Genomic DNA, 22,302 nt, shown 5'->3' with positions numbered 1-22,302 from the left:
GCTTCCCATGTCCCTAGACCCGAGCTCCCGGGGGGTGGCTGGGGGTGGTGCCCCCGGCCGGGTCAGCCCTGCCTTAGGGGGACACCCTGTTCTCCGGGGGGCCGTGCCCGCCGCTGGCGGTGCCCAGCCCCGCTCGCACCGCCGGGAGCCGGGCTGGGGCTGCCGAGCCGGGCTGGGCGGGGGGTGCTGCGCCGGCCCCGCTCCGCTCCCTGCCCTGATTTCCTGCTGGAAATCCCAGAGTCTCCTCCAGATCCAGCTCTGGTTTTGGGGGCAGCCATCTCCCTCTCCCTCTTTCCTCTTCCCTCCTTCTGCTCTCCTTCCTCCTCCTCTCCCTCCCTCCTCTCCGCACTGTGCTCTCCGGGGGCTCTGGGTACCGCTGCAGCATCGCCAGCCCCCTCCATGCGGGCGGCTGGGGCGCGGGGCGGAAGGGGAGGGCTGCGGGGGCCAAGCTGAATGAATGGGCATCGCCTCGGTGCCGCTCCAGCCTCCGCATAGGGGCGAGGCGGCCGCAGCGCGCCGCGGGCAGGGGGGCAGCGGGGCCGGCCAGCGGCCGGGGCCGGGCCGGGCCGGGCCGGGCCGAGCCGAGCCGGGCCCCCCGCCCAGCCCGCCGGGGCGCTGCGAGCAGCGGGCGCTGCCCCGCCGCGGGACCCGCACGGCCGGGCCAGGTGAGGAGGGGCTGCGGGCAGCGGGAGCGGGCCGGGAGGGCGGTGCGGGGCCGAGGTACGGGCGGTGCGGGGAACGGCTTGGACGGTGCGGGACGGAGGGATGGACGGTGCGGGGTGAAGGTCTGAGCGGTGCGGGAAGGGGCCGGCTGGTGCGGGAGGAATGGCCGGACTGTGCGGGAGGGATGGCGGGACGGTGCGGGAAGGGTCTGGCTGGTGCGGGAACGGGCCGGACGGTGCGGGAAGGGTCTGCCTGGTGCAGGGCTGGGCTGGCTGGTGCGGGAACGGGCAACAAGGAGTTAAGCGGCTGCGGAGCAACCTGGCTCAGAGCGTGTATGTGTGTGTGTGTGCGTGAGAGAATCCCGCACCCCCGGGGGGGCGTGGCCCAGCCCACCCCACGCGTGTCCGTGCGGGACAGGGGCAGGGGCGGCCGGCTGCCGGTGCGGGCTGCGGCGTGGCGGCTGCGCAGGGCTGCGGGAGCCTCGGCAGAGCCTCGCTGCTCCTCGCATCACAAATACGCGCGTGTGCGGGAACCCCCGGCCCCGCGTGTGCGGGGCGCCGGCTGCGGGACCCACGGCAAGGGTGGCCCCGTTTCCCGGTGCGTGCCCGCCGCAGAGAGTGCGGCGGGAGCGGCCCCGGCCCGGGCGGGCGGGTGTGCTCGGCCCGCGCCTGCGTGTGCCCGCTCGGGGTGCGTGTGTCCCCCTTGGATATGCGTGTGTCCCCCTTGGATATATGTGTGCCCGCTCGGGGTGCGTGTTCTCCCCCTGAATGTTCGTGTGCTGCCCTTGGATATGCGTGTGGTCCCCTTGTTGTGCGTGAGTGTCTCTCTGTGGTGTGTGTGTCCCTCTGGGATGTGTGTGTGTGTCCCTCTGGGATGTGTGTGTGTGTCCCTCCGAGGGTGTGTGTCCCTCTGGGGTGTGTGTGGTGTGTGTGTCCCTCTGGGGTGTATGTGTGCCCCTCTGGGGTGTGTGTGTGCCCCTCTGGGGTGTGTGTGTCCCTCTGGGGTGTGTGTGTGTGTCCCTCTGGGGTGTGTGTGTCCCTCTGGGGTGTGTCACACACGTGTGTGCAGCGGTCACTGGTGATGTCCCTGCTGGTGTGCAGGGTGTGGGGGCTGGAGGTGTGTGCCAGGGACAGCACAGGGGTGATGGAGGCATGTGTGGGGAGCTGTGTGAGCATGCCCGTGCCTGGGCCCCAGCCTGGCTGCAGCCCCTGTGGTCTCTGGGCACCTGTCCCCGTGCATGGCCTCAGCCTGTTTGCTGTGCCTGGGATGTGCCCTGTCCTTGCAGTGTGTGGGCAGAGCTGCCTGACCCTCACCCTCTGCCGGACCCTCAGCCTTCCTCCAGCGGGTTGTGAAGGTGCTCCAACTTGCCCAGAGCCATGGGGCTGTGGGGAATGGGGCTGGAAGGAATGGATCTGGCTGGCAGTGCCTGGCAGGTCAGTGCCTGCTGTCCCTGTCCCCGTGTGCCAGCCCACTGCCCCTCCAGCTGCACCAAGGGCCTTCCTCAGTCCCAGGGTGGTGGTTGGGTCATTGCACTATCATCAGACTTTTGAAGGGGCAGACAAATGTCCCCTCCAGGAGAGAGGCCAGATAACAAACTCTCCTCGGGGCAGCTCGGGTCCAGGATGAGGCCCGGGCAGGAGCGGGATTTAGAGCCTTGTTGCCACCATTCCCATTGGAGTTTGGCACCAAGGTGCCTTGAGGAGCAGAGCCTTGGTGACCCTCCTGACCCGTGCCTGCTGTGGGGCCAGGAGCAGCCTGGAAGAGGCGTGGGGCTGGCGTTCCACAGCACCTGGGCACCTTGGAGCCTCTCCTGCAAAATGGACTCTTGGAGCCTGGTGAATCCACCTCCCACTGCTTCTCCGAGGAAGCAGAGCACAGAGCCGGCCCAGGGGCTTCTCGCAGGAAGCTGTCACCTGGCAGGAGCTGCCACTCCTGCTCTGGGACACGGGGCTGCCGCTGGTGCCGGCAGGAACATGGGGCTTTTCCGGCTGTGGGCTTGGCAGATGAGGCTCCGGTGTCTGCAGCAGCCCGGCTGCCTGCTCCTCTCCGTGTCCATGACGCACGGAATGGTTGGAAGCACGGCTGTGAGCGGAGCAGCTCCAAGGAAACATGCACTCTGCAGCAGGAGACTCCTGCACCTTCCCACACCCTCGTGCTGGGCCCAGTTTCACCCTCGGGCCATCAACATCTGGTGAGCCAGAAAAGAAATGTAAATCGAATAACCATCAGGAGTAATTGGAGACCCGTTTGGAAATTGGTTTGCTACCTGCATGCCTCCCAGGCAAGCTTTTCCCTGTTAACCATTGTGCATCTTTGCATGAAAAACGAGGCTTTATTTCCAGCCTGGGTAGCGGCAGCGCAGCAGGATCGGGATGAACACGCTGTGTCCCCTCTAATCTGCCCACAATCAGCACCGAGCCGCTGCTGCCACCGCCGCAGCGATGGAGAGCCCTGGATCCAGATGGCAGCTGCCTTCCTCTGCCCGCATCCTCCTCTGCCATCCGCAGAGGGGCAGGGAGCAGGGGAACGGAGCAGAGCAGGGAATGGAGCAGGGGAACAGGGAGCAGAGCAGGGAACGGAGCAGGGGAACAGAGCAGGGGAACGGAGCAGAGCAGGGAATGGAGCAGGGGAACAGAGCAGGGGAACAGGGAGCAGAGCAGGGAACGGAGCAGGGGACGGAGCAGGGGATGGAGCAGGGGATGGAGCAGGGAGCAGAGTAAGGGAGAGAAAAGGGGGACAGAGCAAGGGGGCAGAACATAGGGGCAGAGCAGGGGAACAGAGCAGGGGGGCAGAGCAGAGCAGCAGCCCACCAGAGCTGCCCCTGGGAGGGCCCTGTCCCCCACAGCCACCTGCGTCCCCCGTTTCGCTGCCCAGCTCCAGCCAGGGCTGTCAGCTCGTGCCGGGCTGCCAGGGGCTGGGCTGGCTCCCATTTGCTCTTGGATGGAGTTCAAGGAGCTGATTTGGAGCTCAGCAGGGTTTTTCTTGCCCTGCTTCCAGGGGGAGATCCTGCCCAGGATCCACAGCTGGCTGTGCTTGGACCAGCCCCGCTGGGGTGGGCAGCCCCTCATTGGGGGAGGGAGGGAGGGGGGTGGGCTGTGCTGGGCACCCAGGGCAGGCTCAGCATCACCCACCTCCCCCCAGGAGCTTGTTGGACGGGGACTCTGGTCACACTCACTGAGACAAAAGGGCTGCAGGAGAGCTCAGGCTGCTACTGGGGTGGTCAGGGTCACTCCTTTCGGGCAGTGAGGCTGCTTTGTTATTCTCATTTTGGGGGTGTGTTTAGCTCTGTGCAGTCTAAGCAGAGGTGAAGGTGAAGGTTCTGCTCAGGTCTGTGAGGGAAGCCCTTGGCTCAAGGTTTGAGGCACTGAAAGCTGGGTTCCTACAGCAGAGTTGACTGAAGCCACACTCCAGGGCTTGGCACCGAGCTCCTGCAGCCCGAGCTGGGCAGGTGCTGCTCTCCATGGCAGGGTTTGCAGGTGTCTGTTCCTCACCTCATCCTGCTCATAGCTCTGCTCTGGGAGGTTCCTTGGATCCCTCTGTGGGCAGAGACTGTGGCTTCACCAAGCTCCCAGTGGACACTGCAGTGGGCTCTGTGTGTGACCCCTTGGTTTGGGCGTGCAGAAGGTCCTGAGCCTCTTCTTGCTGCAGGGATGTTGTAGAGGGAGTGTTCCCACCATGCTGAGCCCTCCCATGCCAACTCTGGCTCTGCTCAGGAAGGCTCCCATGGATGTCAGCCTTTCCTGGGTTATCTGATGGCTCTGGACCATGGGCTGTCAGGAACATTGTCTTTCCTGAGAGCTTTGCCCAAATGAGGCCTGGCTGCAGCTTTTGGCAAAGAAAGCAAAGATACTGCAAGAAGGCACAGCACAACTTCCAGAGCTGTTATGGAGATCTTCTGGCAGAGGGTTGGAACCAGATGATATTTAAGATCCCTTCTGACCCAAACCAGTCTCTGATCCAGTGATTCCATGGTCTTGGTGGATTTTATCCTCCAAGCAAGGTTGGGGGCAAAGAGGCAGGCAGCCCCAAACCTACTCTGCTGGCTGTGGGATGGTTTAGATGTTCCTGGGTCTGCCTTCTGCAGTCCCTGGGATATGTGGACCTTTCTGCACGTCTCTTGATGAACTCTGGCAGGGAAGGGCCCCATTTCCTCAGGTCTCCTACAGCCTTGGGGTTTGGTGTCCCTTGTATCTCCTGTATCTCCACAGGGCTGTTGCTGAGGGCTTGCAGGAGCTGAGCTCTCTGCAGGAGCTTTGAGGTGACACTTGTGCTCAGGAGGAGTGGTAAGGCCTGTGATGAGCATCATGAGAGTCCCCTTACGTCAAGTATTTAATATCCCAATCCCTGAGCTGTTTGTCTCTGTGTGTCCCTGCAGGACAGGGACCACCCACACCATTTTCCCCGGCAGGTGACAGACGATGACAGCACCAGGCTCCAGCCATTCTGGGGGGGCTGGACAGGCTGGCAGGGGGCTGGGAGGCTTGGATCACCTCCCCACTGCTTCCCTCCCAGCTGGGCTGAAGTATTTCCTTCATCCACAGTGTCTCAGGGCCTTGGTAGAGGAGCAGGTGCTGGAGGTGTCACTGATTCCTCACATTGGGTGCTGATGGCCAGGAGTCCACAGGAGCAGCTTCCCTCCTGGCTGAGCTGGGAAGTACCTGCAGTGAGCCTCCCTGGGGTGTTGCAGGGCATCCCCTCGTGCCCTAGGAGCCTCTGTTGGTGCCTGTGGTGCCCATGGGGAGGGCAGAGATGAGCTGCTTGTGTGCCAGCCTGCCTTGGGTCAGACCGGAGTCCTGGGCTGCAGCCGCAGGGACTCTCCTGGTTTGTTTTGGTAGTGCCAGTGCTTTCCACCATTTCCTCAGCTCCCTGTCCCTTGGCTCAGCTCCCTGCTGAGCCTGCTGGGCTCCTGTGCCCACTGCTCAGTGCCCAGGGACCCAGTGCTGCCAGGCAGGAGACGCTCTGTCCTTCATCCTTGGGGTCTGGCTGAGCCTTCCCGGGGTGGGACGGGCACGTCCTGCTGCTCCAGCAGCACACAGCACCCCTGTGGTATTTATAGGCACCAAAATGTTATTTCCCTGCCAGAGCATTACGGAAATAGGCTCAGTGTGTGTCACAGGAGAGGGGATTTTAATGGCACAGTTTTCGCTGCGGGAGTCAGGGTGACGCTCCCGCGCTGTTTTCCTGGACCTTCAATCCTTCCCCTGGTGGGGATGGGGTAGCTGCTCTGGGCTTCAGCTGGGGCAGCACAGCCAGAGGACAGGGACCTTCTGCCTTGCCCCAGGGGCAGCCAGGGCTCAGGGTTGGGGTCAGGACTGTGCAGACCCAGTTGATGGACAGGGCCCTTTGTCCAGTGATTTTCTTGTTCTGAACAGTTTGATGTGATTTTCTGAATGATCAGAAAGGGCTGGTTTGGCATTTTCTAAATAGCCCACCCTCCTGTCTCAGCTGGGCACTGCTGCTGGTTTGGGAAGATCTCAAAGTCCAGTGACAGTGATGTGTTAGGAGGTGTTTCACCTGGCTGGAGAACGGAGCATTTCTCAGCTGTCAGTTCACAGCCACTGGTGCCACTCCCTGCCTGTTGTGCCTGCTGGGGAAAAAGCCTCTGGGATGGAAAACCAATTCATGGCAGGCCAAGGTTTGGATTGTGCTTTCCAAGCAGCATGCTGGATATGTGGAGGGAGATGGACTGAAAGACCTTCACATGGACAGTGACACTCCCTGAGGGACAATGCTCATGGAAGGGATGATGCTCCCACAAGCTGTGTGCCCACATGATGAGGCAGAAGGGGTGGACAGGAATGGGGCACCCAAGCTCCCCTTGAGCTCCTCAGTCCTTTCCTGGGACTGGCCAGGCTCAGGGGTCCTGTGCTCTGAGCTGGGGCTGGAAGCTGGGACAGCCAGGCTGAGGCTCCCTAGGTTTAGACTGGAATAGAGTGAGGCCTCAGAGCTGCAGCAAGCTGTGCCCATGTGGCCCTGTCACCTGCATGTCTCCTGTCCTGTGCTTGGAGCTGGATGGAAATCCTCCCCTGGCACTGCCCACCTGAGCTGAGGGCAGCCCCACTCCTGGGCTGTGCCCAGCCAGGCTGCTGCCCGGGGGTCAGTGCTCCCTGCAGCCCCCTGGCAGTGCTTCCCACAGGCACAACAGCCAGGTCCTGCAGAGACAGCTTGGGACCTGGGAGCTGCTGAGCTGGAGAAACATGCCCTTCCCACACAGCCCAGCCTGTCCTCCTCCCTGCCTGCCCAGCGCTGCCCTGGGAGCTGCAGCTCACGCCTGCTGCTGGATGGACACACCTGAGCTCCGGGGCAGGCACTGGGATGCCATGGGCATCCCCTGGCCCGGCCCTCCTGCCCACAAGCCCCCTTTGCCTCCTGCCTTTGGGTGCTGCAGTGGGACAGTGACAGTGCTGGGGGCTGAATTCCTGCATGGCTGCCACCCCCATGCTGCCCTGGCCTCTCCACCCCGGGGTTTTCCAAGCTGTTGTTCCCCTCTTGGGTGGCTGCTTATCCCGAGATCAGTGCTGAGCCTCTCCTCCTCCTCCTCCTCCTCCTCCTTGCTGCACTGTCCCTTAGGAGGGACCATTCAGTCTGCTCCTCCTCCTCCTTTTCCACTTCATTAATGAGTCTCTTTGCACTAAGAAGTCGTGATAGCTGCCGGGGGACCTGGGAGGGCTGTGCAGAGCAGTGGGGAGGCCCCCAGCCCAGCTCCTGGGATTTGGGGTGCTGGGCACTGGGGCTGGGATGCTGCAGGGCTGCCTTGGTGCTGGCTGAGCCCCTGGCATAGCACCAGGGGGTGGGGGAGAGGGAGGGGCCATTCAGGGGTCTTTTGCCCACGTGCAGTGACAGGAGGCAGAGAAAGCAGCTTGGGGCAGCTCCAGCTGCCCTGCCCTGTTTTTTCCCCCATTTTTGCCATCCATGTTCCTCACCCTGCTGCAGGGTTCCTCCTTCAGGGATGCCATGGGCAGGGGGTGGCCACTGATGTTCCCACAGAGGCCTGTGGATCTCACAGGAGATTTCCACTGGCCCTGGTGGCCTTCAGATCCCAGGGGCTGGGGTGGCAGAGGGTGGGGTGCTGGGCAGCCCCCAGCCCCTCCCCAGCACGTGCCCGCTGGCAGCACAGTGTGACACCCACACGTGGTGCCTCACTGAAGAGGATGGACTTTGCAAACACGTTCTGTGGGCATTGCTTTAATTTGCCAGTGTCTCAGCACTCTCCCAAACCTGAGAAGCTGAGATGGTTTCTGCTCTGCAGAGAGGGAGGCTCCTGTTGTCGCACTCTCACATACGCACGCATCACACACACACAGACTCTGATTCCTCTCCCTTCCCACTTTCCTCCTCCAAATGACTTCAAACACTTTATGAAAATGTTATTTTCTCCCAAACTGTTGCCTTTCTGCCTTGCTCTCCTGAGCAGCCTGTTGGCTTTCCCTGGGCTCCCAGTGTGCAGGAATAATGATGTCCCTGCAGAAGAGGGAAGGTGCTTGGGTGGTTGAGCTGTGCTGGGGGGGCTGAGCTGTGCTGGGGGGGCTGAGCTGTGCTGGGAGGGATGAGCTGTGCTGGGGGGGAACACCAAACCTGCCTGTACTTCTAGTGGGGCTCATCTGATCCTTCAAAGTTGCTCTGGATTGAATCACTGAATCCCAGGATGGGATTGAAAAGGTTGGAAGGACATCACAGACCATCCAGCCCCATCTGCCTACCATGGGCAGGGTCACCTTCCAGTGATCAGGTTGCTCCAAGCCCCATCCATCCTGGCCTTGGGCACTGCCAGGGATGGGGCAGCCACAGCTCCTCTGGGCATTCTGTGACAGGGCCTCAGCATCCTCACAGGGAAGATTTTTTTCTGAAAATCCAATGCAATAGAGCAAACCCCTGCTGCAAGGTAGAGCAGTGAGGACCCAGCTCAGAGGTGCTGTGCACCATGTCCTGGGGGTCCCGTTCTCCCAGAGCACATGGGAAGCTGCCCCCAGCCCCCTGGCAGCCTGAGCTGCCCTGGCAGGATGTGTTTCCCTGTCTGTGCTGCCAGAGCTGCTCCCAGGGCCAGGCCAGGCTGAGGAGGGCTGGAGTGAGCCCCTCTGCTGCTGTGGCAGGGGCTGACTCACGGCGCTCTCCAGTCACAAGCAGATGGATGATTTGATCACCTAGCAACCGAAATAAGTCACGGATTAAACCATCCTCCCCCCGGGTGGCAGGGGCCAGGCAGCCCCCAGCCACTCCCCAGCCCCTGGCTTCCCTGGGATGGGGCAGGGGGAGCAGGGCTGTGCCTGCCTCCACACCCCAGCAGCAGAGGCTCCAGGGCTGAGCTGGCTGCAAGGAGGGAGGACACCACCACCAGCTCCAGGAGCATCCAGAGGCCATCTCCAGCCATGCAGAGAGGGACCAGGTCTCTGGCACCCTTTGGACAGGCTGCTGGCAGTCTGGAGCATCCAGAGATCATCTGTCAGGAGGGAGAGGCTTGTGCCAGAACCTCCAGAGTGAAGTTTCTGGGAGATTGAACACAGAATTCTGGATGGGATGCACTGACCCCTTGTCACCCTCTCCACCACCAGCTCTGAGCGTCCTTGGCTCCAGCCCAGTCCCTTGCCTGGTACTGTCCAAGCCAGAGAATAATCCCAGCATAGTGTGTTCATTCCAGTTGCTCCATCAGGGGCAGGAGGATTTTGCTCCTGGCAGAGCCCTGGTGCTGCCTGAGGTGGCATTTACCTCCTGATAGTTCCAGCCACCCCCAGAGGATCTTGGCACAGGGCTGCTGGCCATGCCCCATCCCTGGCAGTGCCCAAGGACAGGTTGGATGGTGCTTGGAGCAGCCTGGGACAGTGGAAGGTGTCCCTGCCATGGCAGGGGATGGCACTGGATGGGCTTGAAGATCCCTTCCAACCCAAACCATTCTGGGTTTCTGTGATCCTACCACAGGCCTGAGGGGGGTGGGCCCTCCTGGGGCAGGGGCTGAGCTGAGCCAGCCTGGGGCCATCTCAGTGCCAGTGCCAGCCTGGGGCCATCCCAGTGCTAGTGCCAGCCTGGGGCCATCCCAATGCCAGCCTGGGCCATCCCAGTGCCAGCCTGGTGCCAGTGTGGCGCTGCCAGGCCCAGAGCAGGGCTCAGGAAATAGGGCAGCCCAGCTGGCAGCTGCTCTTTGTGGGACACTGCTGATATAATTAGCTGTCCCTGCCCCCAGGAGCCCCACAGCCCTACTTTGGTGGCACTGCTTGTCCCAGCAAAGGTGAGCCACTTCCAGCAGAGAGCCCTGCCTGCTGAGCTCCTGCCTGGCTGACCATGTCGTCTCCTCTGCTGGGGCTTTGCTGGCTTTGGGAGACCCTGCTGACCTGCAGGAGAGGGTCAGGCAGGTGATGGTGGCAGGAGCTGGGTCAGCCCCTCATCCCACGTGGGATTATCCCACTTCCCTGCCTGTGGGTGAAGTGACCAAATCCAGTGTCTGCCACAGCTGCAGGACTGGCCCTGGAGCCAAAGCCCCACAGTAAACCAGGGATCAGAGGGGTCACTCTGAGTCAGGCTTTAACCTCGTTAGAGAACACCTCAAAGTGCATCTGCTCTGCCTCTGGAGAGCCCTGTTCCCCTGAGCACCCAGAAATGCCCATTTCTGAGGCACCCAGCATGGCTGAGCATCTCTGCCCCAGAGCATTCCACACCCTCCAGCACTGCTCATCCCCCATGGAGATGAGTTGTATTTGGGAATTACCAGCTGCAACTCTGTCAGGGGGCTGGAGATCAGGAAAGGTTCTCCCCAGAGGTGCTGGCAGTGCCCAGGCTCCCCAGGGAACAGGCACGGCCCTGAGGCTGCCAGAGTTCCAGGAGGACAGGGATGCTCAGGGTGGGACTCTTGGGGTGTCTGTGCAGGAACAGGAGCTGCCCTGGCTCATCCTGGGGGTCCCTTCCAAATCAGGATATTCTCTGGTTCTGTAGAAACACTAGTTTTGTGATTCTGACCTCAAAACCATCAAATCCAGCCATTTTTGCCCCTGCCAAGAAGCCAGGGATGTGTTTGGCATCCCCATTCCAGCAGCCTCCTCCACAGGATTGGGCTCAGACCAAGCCAAGTCCATCAGGATCTCTCTGTCAGGCTCCCATCTTGCTCCAGGGTGGATCTGTGGGTGCTCCAGGAGCATGTCATGGCCTGTGGCAGGAGCAGCCAAGGCTCTGTGGACAGAGACAAATTTCAGAGGAATTTTAAGAGGAATTTTATTTCCACAAACATCTGAGCTACTGGCTTCCACTGGAGCTGGGAAGCTGCTGTACCCTTCCTGTCTCAGTGAAGGGATATTCCCTGTGCTTTGGGCTCAGGGCTGGGCTCCTGGAGCCATTCTGCTGGCAGTGAGAGGGGCAGGAGGGAGAAGAGCATCTCCCACCGTGGGCAGGGAGGGGTGCTTGGGGCTGAGGGACACCTGGGGACATTTTCCATGAGGAGAAACCCCCTCCAGGGGTCCCTATAGCAGCCTGTGGGGAGGGCCCAGTGTAGAAGTTTTTCCTGAAACCCACTGGGCTGTGACAGAGCTGTGGACACAGTGCTAGAGCAGGGGTGGCAGCAGGACATCCCCAGTATGGCTGGAGAGGACTCAGCTGTGCCCTGGATGCAGCTCAGACACCCTTCAAAGGGGGTCACAGTGGGGTCTTTATGGCCAGGAGAGCCCCAGCCCACCCCTCACCCAAACCATCCCTCACCCATCCCATCCCTCTCCAGGGACCTCCTGGCTTTGCTGGGGAAGGGCAGTTTCACAGGATTCCCAAGGAGGAGGGAGGGACAAATCCAGACCTGGGGGTTTGAGGAGGTCATGCCAGGTTGAAATCAAGCTCCAGCTCTCCAGTTTTACCCAGTGATGGGAAAGGTGAAACTGGAAAGGAGCCAGGGAATCAAATCCAGGGCACCTGCACCCTGTTCCAAGAGTAACAGGAGGCCTTGGAAAAATGATCCTCAGCTGGCAAAGCAGAGAGGGACCTGCTGGGGGCATCATCATGAGAACATAGGATCTTGCTTTTCCTGGAAGGCCTTGGATCTCCACCTGAAACTGGCACAGTGGAGGGGCTGCAGTTTGGTCAGGGGATCTTCCCCCAGCTGCTCTGCTGGGAAATAGGTGGCTGCAAAACCCATGCTCAAATGCTGTAAAAATGTGGCTGCAGGTCCTGTTCTCTCTCAGCTCATATGTTTGTGGGCATGAAGAGCTTTTCATTAAAATTGAAAGCACTCATTAATGGCACAGTGACTGCTCTGGTAATGGCTGGGCCAGGCTCTGTGGTGAAGCTGCTCCTCTGTGGGTGCCTGAGGCTCCCCACCCCTCCCTCTGCCTTCCAGTGGCTGTGCAATCCTGTGCCAGGGATGGCTCAGTGCCCGGGGACAGCAGTGGGGAGACCCCAGGGGGGTCCCCAAGGAGCTGGAGGGAAAGGGGATCCCTGCCCTGTGCCCTGGGCATGTGGCTTGTGCTTCTGGCTCTGTGCTCTCCCCCGTGAAAATCTTGGAGCACTTTGGGATGAGCCTCCTGGCTTTGTGCCCATCACTGGGGTGGGGTTTGGGAGGGCTGTGATGCTGGGGAATGGACATGCACTAGGATGAGTTTTGGGAAGGCCAAGACTGTCGAGCTGTTCCTGAGGTGTTGTGGGCCCACCTGGGCTCCTGCCTGACCCGGAGCAGGTTTCTCACCCAGGAGAGAGGAGCTGGTCCTGTTAGAAGCTACAGGGGATGCAGGGGCCCTACCTGGGACAGTGAGGTTTGGAGGGGCCTGAGGACCCTCCTGGGCTGGGGCAGTGTCCTGTGCCTGGACACTGCCTGAAGGGTCCAGAGGAGCCTCCTGCACTGGGCATCACCCAAACCCTACAGACTGGGCATCACCCAAACCCTATAGACTGAGCATCACCCAAACCCTACAGACTGGGCATCACCCAAACCCTACAGACTGAGCATCACCCAAACCCTACAGGCTCCTGCCCCCCGTGCCTGGCAGTGGGCACAGGGCTGGGGGCTCTTCTGGCAGGTGTGGCCATGACCCACAGCTCTCAGGGAGCCCCAGCCCAGCACAGAGCTTTGGTCTTGGAGTCTCTCCCCAGCCAGAGCCAGCCCCTGTCACACAGGGGGCAGGGAGCTGGGGTGCTTGTGCTGCTGCCAACCTCTGGTGGCACTTCCCATCATGGGAAGGAGGGTCCTGTCCCCCCAGCCCGGCGCCAGGCTGCTCTTCCTCAGCAGCAGATCCCATTTGTCTGCCCTGCCTTCGCTGGCCCCACTAAGCAGGTTTTAATTTTGTTAAATAAATACGAAGTAATGGCAGCAGGGCTGGGAGCCAAATGGCCTGGGGGCATCCTCGGGAGCTCTGCAGCGGGGCAGGGCCAGCTCTGGGAGCAGGAATGGGGTCGGGCAGCGCTGCTGGCAGCAGGGCTGGAGGGGTGGTCCTGGGGGTGGTCCCGGGCTCGCTGCTGGAGCAGATGTGGCCCCTCACCGTGCAGAGCTCGAGGCACCACACTGCCTTCAGAGCATTTCTAAATGGCTGCTAAACAGCACTGTCAGAAGCACACTCATCTTCCCGTCTTAATTAGTGGATCAGACAGTAATTTGTAATCCGTTTGAATAGGAAGATCTGAGTGTCTCGCCCTGGGCCGGAGCAGGACGTGGGGGTGGCAGTGTGGAGCAGAGCTCTGGGGCAGCACTGAGGGCTGTGTGCTGCAGGGTGCTCCTGGTGCCTGCAGGAATTGCTCTGCCCTCTCAGGTTCCGTGACCCTTCTGCTTTCCTCAGAGTTTTGGCATTTTCATTTCTCATTGTGGTACCCAGCACGGCCTCCCCAGCAGCAGGGTCACAAGTCACCTCCTGCTGTCCCCGCAGTGGTGGCAGTGGCAGGACACTGTCCCTGGTCACCAGGGCCCTTTGCAGCACTGGCAAAGCAGATGGCCATGGCCACACTGGAGCTGAGATGGGCTGGGGCCAGGGTAACCCCCCAGGGCAAGCCCATCCCAGCAGGGGTCTGGTCGTAGGTGTGCTGGTGTTTGTGCTTTCAGTGCTGGAGGTGAGACCTGGAGCAGAAGCATGGGGAAAAAAGCCCAAAAGCTGAAAAACAAGAAGTGAAAGAAGAGGGGGTGAGGAGAAACAAGGCAGAGAGCAGGAGCAGCCCTGGGTTGGATGGGCAGAGAGAGAGGTTGAGCTGGGACCATCCAGGAGCAGCAGTTTGGTGTGACAGCCACAGCTGAACCCAAGTGCTGAACCCAGCAGCTCTGTGTGCCCTCTCACAGAGACAGGAGCAGGGCAGGGTGGGGATGGAGGGGGGTCCTGGAGGTCCCAGCAGCCTCCCTGCACTGCAGGAGCAGGGACAGAACAGTGCCGTGGTGTGGAACTGGCTGAGCTGGGGGAAGGTGACAGGCAGTGGGGTGGCCCCGGGTGCTGGGCTCACAAACAGCTCTGGGCTCATGGGCAGCAGTGACAGGCAGGGCAGGATGTGGGGCAGGCAGGGCAGAATGTGGCACAGACAGGGTAGGCTGTGGCACAGGCAGGGCAGGCTGTCGCACAGACAGGGAAGGATGTGGCACAGACAGGGAAGGATGTGGCACAGGCAGGGCAGGCTGTGGCACAGACAGGGCAGGATGTGGCACAGGCAGGGCAGGCTGTGGCGCAGGCAAGGAAGGATGTGGCACAGGCAGGGCAGGCTGTGGCACAGACAGGGAAGGATGTGGCACAGGCAGGGCAGGCTGTGGCACAGGCAGGGCAGGATGTGGCACAGGCAGGGAAGGATGTGGCACAGGCAGGGCAGGCTGTGGCGCAGGCAGGGCAGGCTGTGGCACAGGCAGGGAAGGATGTGGCACAGGCAGGGCAGGCTGTGGCACAGACAGGGCAGGCTGTGGCACAGGCAGGGCAGCAGCACGGGGGACAGGGTCACGCTGCCCTCACCGGGGTGGCACCGAGCAGCTCACGGCGGTGTCTTTAGCATCAATTAGCTGCGGAAAAGCGCCAGTGTCCTGCATGCATTAACCTTTAGAAACGCCGAGCTGGAGAGAAGCGCAGGGGAGCGGGGCAGGCACGGTTCAGCAGCCAGCCCCGGTGAAGAGCCTGGCCCGGGGACGCGGCCCTGGGGACAGCCACCCGCGGGGCAGCGGGGACAGAGCCGGCCCGGGTGGCAGCGCAGAGGTGCCGGTGGAAGGCAGGAGAAGCGGCGCCTTCAAGGAGCAGCGCTGTGCTGCTGCATGCCCCTGCTTTAGCGAGCGCGGCTAATGGCAGCAGTGACTCACGGCGCTGTACTCGCCGCCAGTGGCGAGTGGCGTGCCGGGAGACTCCGGCTTAGATAAACCCAGGATTCCCGGTACCGGGCAGAGCAGTCTGGGGCACTCCGAGAGGGCAGGAACGGCACGGACAAGGAGAACATCGTCCTGCCCCCCACAGCTCCCCCGATGCTGAGATCTGTGCCGAAGCAGAGGGAAGAGGAGAAAGGCAGCGATTTCCAGGGGAGCCTGCAGTCACTGGAGGCTTTGGGAGCCACATGCTCCGGTTCTGGAGCTGTTCCTGTAACCCAGCCCACAGCTGCAGTTGGCCAGGGGTCCATGAGGGAGGGGATAGAGCTCCCAGCTCCCCCAGGAGCAGCAGGAGGTGTCTGAGGGATGGAGGGGCAGCAGGAGGTGTTGAGGGATGGAGGGGCAGCAGGAGGGATGGAGGGGCAGCAGGAGTGTCTGAGGGATGGAGGGGCGGTGTGGCTGGAGCAGTGAGGAGCCTCATGAGCTGTGCTCACTGCAGCCCCTGTTCTTACATAAAGTCCTGGGTCAGGAGGAGAGAGCTCCTCTGGGGATGAACTGGAAGCCGAGCCTCAAGCCAGGCCTGGCTGTGAGTGGCTTCCAGGGAACAAAGCACAGGAACAGGGTGACCGTATGGAGCAAGGGCAATATCCAGAGCAGGCTGATCACGGAGCAGGGTCTCTCTGTGAGGAGCAGGGTCACTGTGTGGGACAGGGTCACCCTGGATCCAGAGAGGAGCAATGTCCCTCTCTCTGGAAGAGCCTGTCCCAGCAGCGTGCCCAGCTCTCTGCCCCCAGCGGGACCCGCAGTCCGGTGCCTGCCGATGGCACAAGGTCCCAGCCTGACCCCGTGCTCGGGCGAGTGTCCCCCACAGCCCCGGCCCCTCCTGCGCTGCCGGGCTGTGTGTGAGTCACGGAGCCGGGATGAGCAAGAGCCCGAGGCAGTCACACGGAGCCCGAGCCGTCATCGCTGCCGTGGGCTCGCCTGCCAGCCTGCCACGCTTGTCACGCTCCCCAGGGACGAGTTGGTGGCCCCAGGCAGCGCTGGCTGCTTGAGGCAAACCAGGGGCCGGGCAGGGGCTGGTCCCCTGCAGCAGTGCCTGCAGTGCAGTGCTGACAGCAGCGTGAGCACTGGATGAGGTGGTCAGGGGCTCGGCGGGTCCCACCCCGATCCCTCCAGGTGCTGGCAGCACACTCGGGTGGAAACAGGCAGGAATATGCCGGGCGGGCTGGGAAGCCCCTGCAGGAGCAGGATGAGAGAATGGAAATGGGAACGGTGCTGGGCTGTGAGAGGTGGGGAGGGGCTCTGTGGGGAAGGGCAATGGGCTCTGCCTGCTTTCCCGGGCTGCTGCAGCCCCTCCAGCCCACCTTGGCCCAGCTGGAATGCTCTGTCCACCCTCCATGGTCACACCGTGCCCTGTCTGCGAGGTGTGTCCCTGCTGGCGCTGGGGACAAGAGCCGGGGGGACACCCGAGACTCGGAGAAGGAAGTTCTTTGTCTGCCTATCCGTCTTTAGATGCTGGATACATCCAACCACTCCTAGGATGGTTCTTGCCTGTGCTCATCCCTGTGGGGTTGGAGGGGTCAGGGCTTGCCCCCAGGGCTGGGGAGGTTTTCTGAGGCCGGGGTGGAGGCAGGAGGCTGGAGCCAGGGCTGCCCCTGTGCTGGCAGGGCAGGGCTGCCATCCTCCATCCTAACCAGGCATGTGTTGGCTCACCTGGATCAGAGAAACCCCTCCTCATCAGAGGGGCTGGACAGAGGGAACACGAGGTGTCTGGGGGCTCTACAGGTGCTGTGAGCCTGGAGCAGGGGCTGGAAGGGGGTGTGGGATGTGGGGAGTGCCAGGCTCGTCAGGCAGCCCTGGCACTGCCCTGCCAGTGGGTGAGGGCTTCCTGCAAATCCATCCTTACTGCCTTGGGCCAAGCATGGGGCTGGAGCTGCTTGGTTTGCTGTAAGGGGGTATTTGGAAAGTGCCCCACTCTGCCCAGGCTGCAAGGTGTCACCTCTGGGCATGGAGACCTGCCAGGGCTGTCCCCAGGGCTCTGTAGGGTGGGGATCAGTGGGACCCTGTACATCCCTGGCTCAGCCCCTTGGGGGGCCCAGCCTGCCCAGACCAGCTCTGTGTATGTCTGTGTTGGACAGTAAGAATTGATTTTAAGATGTCTTCTTCCCCCTTTTCTCCCTGAATTAGCAGATCTGGGACAGAGCTGGCTGCCGGTGTTTGTCACACACACTCTCTGGGCTGGGTTTATACATTATCCTGGCATCAAAGAGGTGTGTGATGTGTCCCTGGCAGTGCAGGCAGGACAGGACACTGGCTTTTGGGAGAGAGGAGGGTGTTACCAAAAGGTTACAGACAGCTCCTGGAATGAAGAATGAGGAATAAGGATCGAGAGCACAGAGCTGGAGCAACAGTGAGGTGCTACAGAAGCAAATTTTGTCCTGATGTTTTCATCTTCTCTTTATTACAGCAGGGCAGGAGTGAGCTCCTCACAGTGGGGGCTTGGTTATTTTTTTAAGGCAAAGGAATCTGCAAATGTGATAGGTGGAAGGAGATGAGGGGTGTTTGGGGAGGAGACTGAAGGAAGCCCCCCTCCACGAACACAGCTGGACCACGGTGGGGCTCAAGGTGAAGCCAGCAGCCAGGCACAAGGAACTGCTGAGCTCCTCAGTGTGGGGACACCCCTGTCACTGTGGGGACACTACAGTTGAGCAACTCCACACCCAGCAGCCCAGGCATTTGGAGGGGGCATTTCCCAAAGTGCCACAGGAGCCTTTGGCACCCAGGGCAGGACAGGAAGGTGTAGAACACCTGGCCAGGCACTGACCTGGCTCTGCCCCAGCTCCTGGGGGTAGGCAGCCCCCGGGACCCCCATTCCCTGGAGTCCCTGAGCGTGTCCAGTGCTCAGCCCTGCATGTCCTGCCTGCCCTCCCTCCCAGCAGGGCAGGGTGCAGGATGCCAGAGGTGTCCCCATGGGGGAGTGCCCTGGCATGGGGCTGGGGGCTGTTCTGGCAGATGTTCTGCCATCCCAGAGAGATTCTGTGTCTGCTTCCTCTGTGCTCCACCTCTCCCCACGCCAGGGAGGACAGGCTGTGACAGTGGCAGTGATACCACCCCCCAGGTTTCTCCCCAGAGAGCCCCCACATCCCCCCGAAGCTCAGCTGGCATGGGGATACAGCTGGCTCAGGGCTGGAGCGCTCCCCATCCTCCTGCTGCAGGATCCTTGTGTGCCTCAGGGGAAGCCTGGCAGGCAGAAGGGCTCCTGCTGTCCTCTGAGCAGCCAAGGTCACTGTGGTGCAGATGCCAGTGCCACGTGGGCCGTGCCCACAGGAGCAGGGGGTAATTAGCTGGAAAGAGGGCCAAGCAGCATGGGGAGGGCAAGGACAGCAGGGAATGGCAGAGCCTGCCTGCATCAGGGACCCCTCGCTCCAGGGGACCTGTTCCTGGCCAGCCCTTCACCCCTGGGGTGGCTGTGGCCACTGTGGGGTGGAGGAGAGCTGGCACTGTGCTGGCTGTGGGTCCCCTCAGCATCCCATGGTGTCCCCTCAGCATGTGACAGTGTCCCTCAGCAGTGGCAGTGTCCCATGGCCATGGCAGTGTCCCCCAGTGATGGCAGTGTCCCTCAGCAGTGGCAGTGTCCCTCAGCAGTGGCAGTGTCCCCCAGTGATGGTAGTGTCCCCTAGCAGTGGCAGTGTCCCCCAGTGATGGCAGTGTCCCCGAATGATGGCAGTGTCCCCCAGCAGTGGCAGTGTCCCTCAGTGATGGCAGTGCCCCTCAGCAGTGGCAGTGTCCCCCAGCAGTGGAAGTGTCCCTCAGCAGTGGCAGTGTCCTCCAGTGATGGCAGTGCCCCTCAGCAGTGGCAGTGTCCCCCAGCAATGGCAGTGTCCCCCAGCAGTGGCAGCAGTGCAGCTCCTTGGCATGGAGCCCCCTCCTATGTGTCTGTGCTGGTGATTCCCTGCCTTGCTGCTCCAGCTGTGGATCATCAGCCCCTGGTGTTGGAGCTGCCTGGCCCAGGCCAGCCATGGCAGCCAGGGCTGGTTGTTCCCTGAACCTTCTCCTGCTCCCATTCCATCAGGTTCCAGGGGGGTTCTGGGGCAGGGGCTGTCTGCCCTGGGGGGCCAGCTGGTGGCTCAGACAGCAGCACCAGTGTCCCCAAGCTGGGCACAGCTGGTGCTGCTGTGCTGGGTGGCTGCAGTGCTGCACCAATGCTCCAGCTGGGATTGTCAGCGCTCCGTGGGTGGTTTGGATATCCTGGACATGCTGATCCTGGCAGCTCTCCCCTATGGCTGGTGGGGGCTGGTGCTTCTCTGCTCTGTGCTGCCCAGGCTGTTCCAGCAGGGAATGGTGCTGCCAGCCTGAGCCCTGCCATTGCCATTGTCCCTGTCCCTGGGAGATGGAGGTTCCTGGGCTGCTCCATCTCCTTGTCCTCGTGTGTGGGATTAAGGGGCCATGAGTCAGGGCTTTGGGGGAGACAAGCACCATCCCTGCCTCTTCTCTTGGCTCTCTGGGATCTCTTTGGCAAAGCCTTGCCTCTCTATGTCCCATGATTTCCAGTTGCAGGCAGGTGTAGGGCTCACTGGAGAAGGTCTTTGTGCTGATGTGCAACACTGGGACCTGCCACTGTCCCCAGAGTGCCCACTAGGAGCCATCTGCTTATGCTCATCAGTCTGGGAAACCTCCTGGAGAATGTTTTGGGGTCTTGTGGGCACATGGGGCATCCAGAGCACTGGAGCAAACTGGTTTTTTAAGGAAACCTAGTGGGACAGTGACCTGCTGGGACCAGCTGAGCTCCAGAGCTGGCAGGGAGTGGTTTGGGAGGCAGCTGGAATGGAAGGTGTTTGAGAAGGGGGGAACAGGAGTTGGAGCCTGTTGCCTGGATCCTGAGAGAAAAGGCAGCAGAGTGTGGGGAGATGGTCCCTGGGCTGTGCTGGGAGGATGTGGAGGTGTCCTGGTGATGGCCTCACCCAGGCAGAGGGGGTGGCACAGCACTTTGTGCCTTGTGCTGGGCTCCAGTCCTGTCTGAGGCTGGCAGGGGGAGAGTCACAGAGGGGCTGCCAGGTGCTGGGATGTGATTGATGTCCTGCTCTGGGTGTGACAAGCCTGACCCTGCTCAGGTGGGCTCACCTTGGCTCTCCTCCCCTTGCCCAGGCTGCCTGGAGGAGCAGCCCCAGGGATAGGGCTGGGTCTAAGTTGGGAATTCTTCTGCCTTACAAACTCTGTTTGCTTTTTTCCAACCCAAATGTCTTTCCCACCTTGCCAAGGAAGCATCTGACCAGCAGCAATTAGCAAAGCAAGCTGCAGTAATGATTTGCATTAATGATTTGCCTTTCTGGCGTGTCTGGGCAGTTCCCTCAAGGAGCACTGGCCAGGTGTTTGAGGAGCTCTGCAGGGGAAGAGGCACCTCTGGGGCTGTGGGGGGTGGCAGCAGTGGCACCTGGGCACCTCTACACAGGCACAGCCTCTGAGCCAGGGGAGGGGATGGAGCCTGGGAAGCGTCCAGGAGCAGCTGGGGGGGCTCAGCCTGGGGAAAAGGAGGCTCAGGGGGGACCTTGTGGCTCTGCACAGCTCCCTGACAGGAGGGTGCAGCTCTGGGGATCAGACTCTGCTTCCAGGGAACAGGGACAGGATAAGAAGAAACATCCTCAAATTGTGCCAGGGGAGGCTTAGATTGGATATTAGGGACAATTTCTTCATGGAAAGGGTGCTCAGGCACTTGCACAGGCTGGAGTCCCATCCCTGGAAGTGTTAAAAAATTTGTGGCTGTGGCACATGGGGACATGGGTTGGTGGTGGGCTTGGCAGTGCTGGGTTAAGGGTTTGATTAGTGATCTCAGAGGGATTTTCTCACCTTTATTTATCTGTGATTCCAAGCCCCCACAGCTGCCCAGGTTCTTTCTGTGGTTTGATCTCAGCTCACCTTACCTTGCTGCTGCTCACCAGCACATCCAGGGAAAGCTGGACTCAGGCACTGCTTTCCCATCCATCATCACTGATTCTCTTTTCATTTGCTTTTTGGGCTTCACCTTTTTAATCCAGCTGTCTCCTGCCTTACAAATGTTCTTCTCTCAATTACTTACACCAGGCTGCAGGGCTGCTTCCATCCATCTCTGGCTGAGCTGGTGGAGCACAGGAGGGGCCAGCCCAGCCACTGTCCCTTGATCCCCAGCCCCCAGTGGTGCCCAGCTGGTCACCCTGGCAGGAGGGGTCTTCCCCTGAGCTCCCACCACTGACCCCACCCTTGGTGGCTCCTCCAGGGGTTGGGAGCAGCCTTCCCCAGGGATGCAGGTGGACACTTCTCCTTCCCTCTGTGCAGGTGCCAGGGCCTGGCACAGCCCTTTCCCTCTGCCAAATCCCAGACAGGAGCCAGCCTGGACCATCCCTGCACCGAGGCTCTTTCATCCCCTCTTAATGCTCTTATCTTGAAGGTTCCTCTCAGATTAAAGCCCCGACAGCCAGTTCCCTCCCTGGACTTACAGCAATGCAGTTTTCTTCCCCTAATCTGATCTGGGTGTAAGCTGCTCTTTGGGAAGTGCACAGGGAGGACAGATGTGCCTGTCCCTGCTGCAGCAGCCAGGCTGGCAGAGAGCAGTGGGGAGCTGCCCTGCCCTTCTTGGTGCATCTTTGGCTCTTCTCAAGCCTTGAAACTCATTTCTCCTCAGACTGCTGGGAGCAGCTCTGTGGAGCCCCAGGTCTGGCCACAACAAGAAAGGCCTTGAGGGGCTGGAGCATGTAGAGGGAAGGGAATGGGGCTGGGGAAGGGGCTGGAGCCCCAGGACTGTCTGAGGGGCTCAGCCTGGAGAAAAGGAGGCTCAGGAGGGACCTTGTGGCTCTGCACAACTCCCTGACAGGAGGGGACAGCCAGGTGGGGGTCAGGCTCTGCTCCCAGGGAGCAGGATGAAAGGAAATGACCTCAAGCTATGCCAGGGGAGGTTTAGGTTTGGGTATTAGGGAAAATTTCTTCATGAACAGGATGCTCAGGGGAGCGATGGAGTCACTGGAAGTGTTCAAAGGCGTGTGGCTGTGGCACCAGGGACAGGCTAGTGCTGGACGTGGTGGCACTGCTGGGGTGATTTGGTGATCCCAAAAGTCTTTTCCAACCTTAACAAGTCCTGCTCTGAGCCAGGGCAGACACTGGAGTGCATCCACAACTCCCTGGGCTCACGTGTGTGTTGTCCCTCCCCAGCCTCAGGCCCCCAGTGAGCACAGTCACCGAGCTGCCCCCGGCTCTGCCACCAGCCTCCCCCGGATGAGGAGCATCCTGCAGCAGCTGTGCCACCTGGGAGAGACAGCTGTGCCACCTGGCAGGGACAGCTGTGCCACCTGGGAAAGCTGTGCCATCTGGGAGAGCTGTGCCACCTGGCAGAGACAGCTGTGTCACCTGGGAGAGACAGCTGTGCCACCTGGGAGAGCTGTGCCACCTGGCAGAGA

At 61.2% G+C, this 22,302-nt stretch overlaps 1 protein-coding gene across 2 annotated transcripts in view; it reads left to right on the top strand.

Annotated features, from left to right (window-relative positions):
- The first annotated feature begins 334 nt into the window (after positions 1-334).
- Positions 335-22,302, top strand: part of DLGAP4 (DLG associated protein 4) — a 134,933-nt gene continuing 112,965 nt past the window's right edge. The window contains exons 1-3 of one of the 2 annotated variants that reach the window (XM_079321985.1): positions 335-511; positions 587-665; positions 22,058-22,187. The gene's annotated coding sequence lies outside the window, so the exon portion shown is untranslated. Of the gene's footprint in view, positions 512-586; positions 666-22,057; positions 22,188-22,302 lie in introns of those variants that run through there. The other variant, XM_079321990.1, reaches the window with a different exon arrangement.

This window comes from Erithacus rubecula (genome assembly GCF_903797595.1).
Source record: "Erithacus rubecula genome assembly, chromosome: 18".
Classification (NCBI taxonomy): domain Eukaryota; kingdom Metazoa; phylum Chordata; class Aves; order Passeriformes; family Muscicapidae; genus Erithacus; species Erithacus rubecula.
The sequence above is the reverse complement of the archived record's forward strand: the minus strand, read 5'-3'. Positions and strand labels throughout refer to the sequence as shown.